Source organism: Labeo rohita, chromosome 6 (assembly GCF_022985175.1).
Source record: "Labeo rohita strain BAU-BD-2019 chromosome 6, IGBB_LRoh.1.0, whole genome shotgun sequence".
In the NCBI taxonomy this organism is placed as follows: domain Eukaryota; kingdom Metazoa; phylum Chordata; class Actinopteri; order Cypriniformes; family Cyprinidae; genus Labeo; species Labeo rohita.
Window position 1 is genome coordinate 9,828,677 of NC_066874.1, and position 10,259 is coordinate 9,838,935.

Here is a 10,259-nt window from a genome sequence, read left to right on the forward strand (position 1 = left end):
TGCTGATGAAGCCGGGGCGGGCACCGTGTTGGCTGGGGTGGGAGATTGTTGGCTGCCTGGGGGAGGAATATGAGGTAGGTGTAGGAAATGCAAGTAAACACATTAAGCCCACAGGGCTCCAGCAGTGTTTAGAGTGAGACCAGGAGCTCAGGAGGACCAACAGCTATACCCCAAGAGTTAGAGCCTCTGTTAGAAACATCAACCCCTTCCCCCCAAAACCTTTGTCCCAAATGCGGCTCAAAGCTGATTGAGTGTGTGGGGACTCGGCTTTGGCTAATAGACTAAACCAAAGTAGGCCAGCTGCCGTGCCGATGTGTCTGAACGGCTGCTATGGCTGCTTGCTTTAAGCAAGCTTCAGGGTAACTGGAGCGTAAGAGAGACTGGAGTTCAACACATGCAGACAGATGAAAACACATAAAAACACAAATTTGCTTTTAATTTTACAAGCAGCAATTTTTGCTAATATCGGGAGGTCTGGAGTAACAACCCTGGTTTGTGTAATTTGTTTTTATTCTCTAGTAATAAAAGTCAGACAAAATAAGTACATCCTAAGTGAAAGTTGTAATAAATTCTAAAATTCCCATATTGGATAAAAGCCATCACTCAGTATAAGGTCTAGATAGTTCGGGACCACATGTTAGTTGAAGTTTTTGGTAGTGTTTTATTGAAAATAGAAACTGTTGCTGGTACATATTCGTACAATTTGTAACAAGAACAAGTTCAAACATGTTACAGGCTTTATTTTTGACAAGTATACAGTAAAAACAAAGGGAAATATTTTATGGTAACAGGGCTGAATAGTTGAATAGCCTGAATGTAGTCAGTTTTAACGTGTATATTGATTTTTTGTGTGTGTCACAATTTAATAGAATGTTATAATAGGGTTGGGCACAACTGAATATTTTAGTGATTAAAATAATGTATAATATGTTTGTTTTAATGAACAGCATATCAACAATACTATTTAACTATTTAAAATATTTTATCATTTGAATTGTCTAATAAAATAGGGAAGGACATGTGAAGGTGGCATATCACATGCATCTCTTTAAGATGGGTTTCATGCTTTAGTTACATTTAAAAAATAAAGGGACACCAATGTTCCAATCTGACTTGAATTTGTGAAAATTGTCATAGATTTACCTTACTTCTTGCCATACTTACACTACCAGTCAAAAGTTTTTGAACAGTAATTTTTTTTTTTTTTTTTTAAATAAGTCTCTTCTGCTCACCAAGCCTGCATTTATTTGATTCTTTGTACAGCAACCCCCCCCAAAAAACCCCAAAAAACAAAAACTGTAAAATTCTGCAATATTTTTACTATTTAAATTGACTGTTTTCTATTTGAATATATTTAAAAATGTAATTTATTCCTGTGATTTCAAAGCTGAATTTTTAGCATAATTACTCCAGTCACATGATCCTTCAGAAATCATTCAAATATTCTGATTTGCTGCTAAAAAACATTTATAATTATTATTATTATGGTGAAAACAGCTGAGTAGATTTTTTTTCAGATAAATGCTTATCTTTGGTTGTTTCTATTCATCAAAGAATTATGAACAATGTACTCAACTTAAATATAGATGATAATAAATATTTCTTGAACAGCAAATGAGCATATTAGAATGATTTCTGAAGGATCATTTGATACTGACTGGAGTAATGATGCTGAAAATTTAGGTTTAATCACAGGAATAAATTACATTTTAAAATATATTCAAATAGAAAAAAAAAAATGATTTTAAAAATATTTCTAAATTTGATTGTTTTTGCTGTACTTCGGATGAAATAAATGCAGGCTTGGTGAGCAAAAGAGACATCTTTAAAAAAAACTTTTGACTGGTAGTGTATCTTTAGTTATACATCTTTATTGCTCGCTTTCTTTCATCTGACAGAGACACAAAGTTAAACAACTGCCCTTTTAACCTAGTTGAGGGCTACTAGTAGGACAATTATTAAGCCGAAGAGAGTATAATGTGTGATGTTAGAGTGTATATCAGCATTTATTGTTTGTAACCATGTCTGCGATAGATAATAGATAGTGTGAACTAATAGATAATGTTTACAGCGGCCACTAAAGCTGCACGGCTATCAGATGTGTTTCTTTTTTAATTAACATACAGTGCACACTGAATGCTTTGCTCAGGCTAGTACAGTCTCTTTTACTCAGTGAAACCTGTGTTGCACAACCATGTGGTTTCTGTTGGTCTGGCACAAATGGCTAACTTACTTTTTTATGCTCACAAGACCCCACCACGTCCTTGAAAATACGTTCACAGACTATTATTACATACAACAGAATGTGCCAAAATACTTTCACAGGCTATTATTACATACAACAGAATGTGCCATCACATAAAGGAGCATGTTAAGAAGTATCGCAACTGTCCATTTTGATGAAAGCCATATAACGCCTCTGTTAGGACTCTTCACTTGGCACAGGGCACTTTTTACAAGTTCCTCGCCACACTCCACCAGTGTGCCCCTGATGATGGATGGCATTTCACAATAACCTGCCAGTGCTCCAGTGACGCAAAGTTGTTTTGATGTTGCTATTTGATCTTTTTTACAACGTGGTGGAAGAAACAGAGCAAGCCGCTGAAAATGTCAGCTCTGTATTATTCTACGAGAGAAATGAAAAAATAGGCATGTGGATCAGGAAGGAAAAGAGGAGGAGGAACAAAAATGGATGAAGAAAGGAGTTAAAAAAGAAGTCTGTCTACAGTTAAGTGACCTTTTCAACAGAGGCGAGAAGTTGTGGTGAGGCGATGTTACAGTCACCTCTGATAAAAGACGGCAGTGATTGGCTTGTAAAGGTCTCAAACAATTTTTTTACTCACAAAGAACACATTATCTCTTATTGAGTATGTTGTGAATGTTTTGTGTCCTAACAAACTAAACTGTAATTTAAATTATTTTATTATCTGTAAGAGATGTCAGTTTAGTACTAAAAGATAAAAATGTAAACATTAAAAATAAGGAAATATGACAATAAAGGACTACAATAAAAAAAGTAGACATCCTGTCTTAAAAAAATAGACTGCCATCAGCATGCTGTCAAATTTCCACTGACCTTTAAACCATCCCATCAGCAAAACACACATACACACACGCACATCGTGCGTATTATGGTTATCCGGGATCAAGGAGTCAACCTTTTCAACTTCATCATTGAATAGTCAATCACTGTGATAGTTTGCATGGAAGGTCAGTAATCCTATCACCTACTGCATATTAGAGATAAAGGAAATTATTGGCTGACATGATTTCAGTCCCTGACCTGCAATTGGGGTGCATGGTCATTCCCAGCTGTGTCCATTTTATATGCTCTTTAATTTGGACTGTAACATGACTGGAATCTTATCGCACTTTGGGTCTAGTGGAAGAATGTGAGCTCATTGTCTACATGCTTCTCTGCACATATTGACACAAGTGTGAAACATGTCAACACAGCAAATTCTATAATGCTGGGTGAACTTTAAACATCATAATATTCACTTATTGTGGATTGCACAGTCGCAGTTTCAGGTTTCAGCCTGTTTTTTTGCCTTAAAGGGATTTTTGTATTTATTAACTGACAGTGTGTGGCATATTGTTGATTAAGACACACATAGACACACAGAATTTTTCTTTGTTTTCTTTAAAAAAGGCAGTTAGGGTTACTGTGAGGCAACTGCAAAATTTCAACTTTCTCAGAAGATTTAAAAACAGAAATGTGAAACTTACATTCTAAAACACACTTACACAAAAAGTTGCAAAATCAAAGATTTTTTGGTGAAAAATACTATTTCATTATTAAGTGAGTACATAAATATCAAACTCATTTTATACTTGTAGACTAGTTTAACAATGTTCTTACTACCTTTCTGGGCCTTGAACGTGGTAGTTGTGTTGCTGTCTATGCAGTGTCTGAAAACTCTCTGACTTCAGTAAAAATATCTTAATTTGTGTTCCGAATATGAATCTTATGGGTTAGGAACAACATGAGGGTGAGTAATTAATGACAGGATTTTTAGTTCTCCCCAGGGATTTTAGATATTACGTTTAATAACAGTCAAGTGCTAAAAATCAGTTATTCGTACTTCTAAAGTCTGTAAACCAGGCAGAAAAAGAAAGAGTCAGAGAGAGGCTGGACATGTGGTAACAGGCTTGGTTTTTTTCACGCTCATGTTGAGGTGACTGGACTCATCATGAAACCCAAATGTGTGACCATCTGTGCTTATGTTGCCGCATTGCCATCTCTCTATTAGTGCCTGTATGCTCACATAACACTTTCCATTCATAATAGCACATGTATTGTGTAATGCCATTAAAATATACCTCCGCTTCACATCGAACCATGTATATATTGCGTTGCTCAAAAAGATGCTTGAAATTGATTTCTCACTTTTGACTTCATTTGGAGACCTACGTGCTAAAAATATCACATTTGGATGGATCCACACAGCGCATGTTGTAGCCCAATACGGCTAGATATGTTTTTTTTGATGATGGATGAGCATTCCCTCGAGCCAATGTCAGTGAGAGGAAGCAACACAGCTTATGTAATGTTTATGCTGCCTTTGCCAACAAAAAAAGAGTTAGTGGGTCTATATAAGCACTCCTCCATGTTCTGCATATTATTTGCTGGTTATAGAATGATCAAAAACATTATACAATTATACATTATACAACTGATTCATCAACACAGCATCACAATCTTGCTATACGCTATTAAATAGTATCTGGTTTGACCTGTTCACCATAGCAGATAATTTGTTTTATTTAGTTAATCTCAGAATCTACACTACTGTTCGAAAGTCTGAAGATTAAATTGATCAAAAGTAACATTTATAATGTTACAAAAGATTTCAATTTCAAATAAATGCCAAGTTCTGTCATGAAACTCTAGATGGTGCAGGTTGATGTGTTGTTAGTGCAAACTGATTATATTCACACCGTTAAACTACTTGGCACAAGCTGATTGGTTCATGTTGCACATGCAGCCAATGAGCTAGAGCATTCTGCAGTGTGCTTTTAGAGTTCCTCTGAAACCCTCCAACTTCCCCAGCTCCACCTCTATAGATCTGGTATGGTTTATTATATATGCTACTTGTGCAGCAGCAGTATGTATTAAAAGCTATTCTTGAGCACCAAATCATCATATTAGAATGATTTCTGAAGGATCATGTGGCATTGAAGACTAGAGTAATGTCTACTGAAAATTCCACTTTACCATCACAGGAATAAATCACATTTTTAAAATATATTCAAATGGAAAACAGTTATTTACAATTTATAAATTGTAAAAAATATTTCACAACATTACTGTTTTCACTTGATCAAATAAATGTTGGTGAACAAAAGAGACTTCTTTCAAAGAAAAAAATACAATTTAAAAATCTCACAAACCCCAAACTTTCAAATGAGCAATGTCACATGAGTAAACGTGAGATATTGGCCTGCGGCCGAATCACAGCCGTGCTGATATACAGCCATATCTCATATCTATGAGTGTGATATTGTGTTCATACAACAATTTGACGGTACGGGTGTGTAAATAAATAAGAAATAACAATGGAGTCTTTAAAACCCCTCTTTTGTGCAGAACTTCCTTCTGCCACGGATTCAAATCTTGGTTTGACAGTTTAACAGCTGAGCCCAAGCCTCCATTACAAATTCAAAAACGTCACTTCAGAACTAGTAACGAAGGAATGTTGAGTTGTTTCATTAAAGGAGAAGTCCACTTCCAAAACAAAGATTCACATATAATGTTCTCACCCCCTTGTTATCCAAGATGTTCATGTCTTTCTTTCTTCAGTCATAAAGAAATCATATTTTTTGAGGAAAACATTTCTGCATTTTTCTTCATATGATGCCTTCACATGAACTTTCAAAAGGCAGTTTAAATGCAGCTTCAAACGATCCCAAATGCGGTTGTAAATGATCCCAGCCAAGGAAGAAGAGTCTTATCTAGCAAAACGATCGGTTATTTACATAAAAAAAAAAAATAATAATAATTGTTGTTCTGGAAGTGGAGTTCTCCTTTAAAAGATGACTGTATTGTGTGGAGTAGAGTATTATGAGAGAGAGTTGGACTGGGCGAGTGTGTTTACCTGCATCTGATACAGTATTCATTTTTCAAATCAATCTCATATTCACAATAAAACATTAGTTTGAAAGTCCTCTGAGGAAAGCGATATCTTTGTCGTAACATTAATATCCTTTCATCTGTTAAGGGTGATTTCTGATGACAGTGCTGCTCAGTCCATTTGTTAGCTGAGTCAAGCTGTTGTTGAAAGTAAAAATAACTTCCATTTATAACAGCATTTATTTTTCAATATAAAAGTAATTACTGCAGTCTCTTGTCGCCATCTAATTGCGGAATAATGTAACTAAAATAATTACAAACACGTTTCTCAATACTACTATTTATATAAAATATTATTTCGTGAATAATAATTAATGAACAACAGCCATCATAAAAGTTGCTAGGCAATTCAGTCAAAATTACAAAGGCAGTGTTCTGATATACAGCATTGAATTTATGTGATGAGACTTTTTCCCTAAACCTTTTGCTCTGGAACAAATAATAGATTAATAAGACCAAAGACTGCCTTTTAGATTTACGCAAAAAAAAAAAAATTATATCTCATGTTTAACCACTACAGAGACATCAGAGTCAGCGGTGAATTCCAGAAGATCTGGCTGAGGTGAGGCTTCTCTTGGCGAGTTTGTGAGCACTGAATGGCCATTCTCACCAGAAAACCACTTAAAATACATGACATGACACAAAAACAGTAATATTTTTGTACTATTTTTATCTTCTGCGAGAAGTACCACAAGCAGAGCGATACTGGTTCAACGAGCCGCAGCACGGTGGGTATAAACACAAGCATTGACTAGAGTGGCCACTTCAGAGCAGTAACGCAGCGCAGACGTGTGCAGTACAGGGAGTCGAAACACATTCTGAAGCCGCGATCTGCTCCGGTTGTCGCGTCGGAGCCGTAACGTGCCACAGACAGGTGCAGTGTGTGGTAAGAGATTTATTCATCATACAGTGTAGATAGCTTCACTTATAACGCAAGTGTTTTTTAAAATGCATAAACTTGCACTAGAATAGGCTAGACTAATCGGTGATGATGTTCTTTGATAATGTTAGGCTGCTTTTAGCCTTATGCTGGAGCTGGTTTCGGGCAGTGAAACTAAGTATGTATATAATTAAATAAATTAGCACGATCTCGCAGGCTGACGATAGGACCCAACACTACTGTAGTGTATTATTTACTCACCCTCCATGCATCCTAGGTGTATATGTCTTTCTTCTTTCAGACGAGTGCAATTGGAGTTATATTAAAATTTATCCTGGCACTCCCAAGCTTTAGAACGGCATAGATGGGTGTTTCTCTTCATCAGTCCAAAACAAGTCCAATAATATGCATCCATCCATAATAAAAAGTGCCTCACACGGCTCCAGGGTTAATAAAGGCCTCCTGTAGTGAAGCGATGCATTTTTGTAAGAAAAATATCCATATTTAAAACATAATAATCACTTTAATCTAGCTAACAGTTGTACACAGAACTTGCTTTTTTGACAAAGGGTGTGGCAGTACTGAAACACTGTCTAAACTGTCAGTCGCAACGCAGTGGGACAGCTAACCAATCACAACACATTTCGTTTTCAGAAGACGGGCCTTCATTAAATCTGGAACTAATTGAGCCATTTGTGCCAGGCTAGGAGAAATGTATTGTAATAATGTAAATTATGTTAAAAATAATGCGTTTTTCGAACCACCAAGCATGAAAGCATGCTCTAGTACACCCCCAAAACAAAATCAAGACTTTGAGCATAATAGGACCCCTTTAATAAAAATAAAGATCTAATGAAAATGTGTCATTCATTATACCTTTATTACGTGGTAAACATTTTATAAAAGCTACAAAAGCAGGGCTGTGCTTTACAGTTATGACTTTGATATTTACAACATCTCATGTGTTGTGTTTGCTAAATATACTTCTCTTATTAAGTAAAGTATACAAATAGTTTTTTATTTTTGGAATTTAATCTTAAACTTGTATGCACATTTCCTGATTCACTTTCACAACTTAAAAAACGCTGATTGTGCAGTCATATTTGTGATGCAGCTTTATCCATGTAGCCATTTCTATTATGAGCAAACCATCTCATTCAGTGAAGAGAGAAAATTGAATGTTGCCTGGCAACCACAAAGAGCACTTTCCTTAAAAAGTAGGTGTTGATGTAATCAGCAAAAGCCAAAAGCACTTATTCTAAAGTGCTGTGCATTAAACAGTGGATTAGCTTCACAGTGCTATTGCTATTTCCTCACATGACAAACCTTATTAATGAATATCTACAGTCAGAGAACTGTAAATTGTTCTTTAGCCAGATCTTCAACCTCTTCAACGAGACATCCTGTATATCCTGGGGTATTTTTCTGTCAGACTGATAAACAACAAACTGGATGAATCAAGGTCATAATAAGTAATGTTATATTTTTATACATGTTAAACACCTCATGTCTAGTTCCTCAACGGCACAGAGGGAACATTCTGTTCAAATGTGTCTTTAAAGCATTCTACACTACAAAGTGCCTTTAATCTGGATTGAAGAGGAAGGGGAGGGAGATAGTTTGAAAGGGAGGAGAAAAGGTCGCTAATGGGGAGGGTCATCAGCGAGATTCAGGACAATACCGCTCCCTACTGTTCAAAACAAGAAATGTTTTTCAGTGTTCATTAACTTTTTTAATGCGCGACGTTTTGTCAGAAAGCCAATGCGATGTAATCCACACTTCCATTCCAAGGTTGGACACATCTGATTAGCCTATAGTTTTTTTTTTTAAGTATATTTATTTGTTCTTAAAGTTGTTTCTCAGAATCGTTGCTCCTCAAAGTCGCCATCTGTTGTGTAGATACAGTTCTGCACAAATTGGTCATTCTCTCAACCAACTTAAAGAGGTGTACCCTCAAATGGTTTTAAAACAGTACTGAACCTTAAAGGGACAGTTCACCCAAAAACAAGTTGCGGTCATGTGCTCACCCATGTTGTTCCAAACCTAGAAACCTGAGTTTCTTCTGCTGTACACAAAAGGAAGATATTTTGAGGAATGTTGGAAACAGTTGCTGGTTGTCTTTGACCTCTAAATTATTATTATTTTTTCTAACCAATTTTTCCCTCACTGCATAAGTAAGCCTATGAGTGAGACTTCTGGGTCATTATCGGCTATAGGAAAATAACGAGAATAATAACATGCAGTAAATGGTAAAATTGTTTGCGCTATAAACCAGTGTGTTCATAATTAAGATAATACATTAAAATAATATGGTAAGACACTCCAATTTGCAATTTCAAGTAGCAAAACGAGTTGTTCTGTACAGCTAATAATAGCTGGACGTGATGAGACTAGAAGCCACGCCCATAAAATTTACAAACGTCCTGCCCACTCATACGGGAAGAAAAAGCTAGATACTTTCCATACTTTTTGGTTGAACGATCCCTTTATATAATAAATATAGATATTACATATTACGTATTACACATATATATATATATATATATATATATATATATATATATATATAATGTAATAAGACGTAATATTTCTGTGCCAACAATTAAATATTTTAAATGAGAGATTTCATTGCTTTCCTTTTAATTTTTAAGAGTGTCAGTACAGAAAATGTGACCCAGGACCACAAAACTAGTCATAAGGGTCTTTTTTTTTTTTTTTTTTTTTTTTTTTTTTTTAAATTTGAGATTTATACATTATCTGAAAGCAGAATAAATAAACTTTCCATTGACATATAGGAGATAGAACTATTTGAAAATCTGGAATCTGAGGTTGCCAAAAAAAACCCAAAAAACAAATATTGAGAAATTTGTCTTTGAAGTTGTCCAAATGAAGCTCTTGGCAAAGCATATTATTAATCAAAAATTAAGTTTTGGTATATTTTGTTAGGAAATTGGCAAAATATCTTTATAGAACATGACCTTTACTTGATATCCTAATGATTTTTAGCATAAAAGAAAAAAATGATCATTTTGACCCATACAATGTATTGTTTGCTATTGCTACAAATATACCCATGCTGTTTAAGACTGGTTTTGTGGTCCAGGTTCACAAATATATATTGTGCTTCATATGCCATCTAGAGGCAGGAACACCGAAATTCAGGGTCTTTATTTATGATAATGTTCCGTTTAATGAAATTAATAATAATGCATTTGGCTTTCCTCGGTTGCTGTGGTCTTACAACAT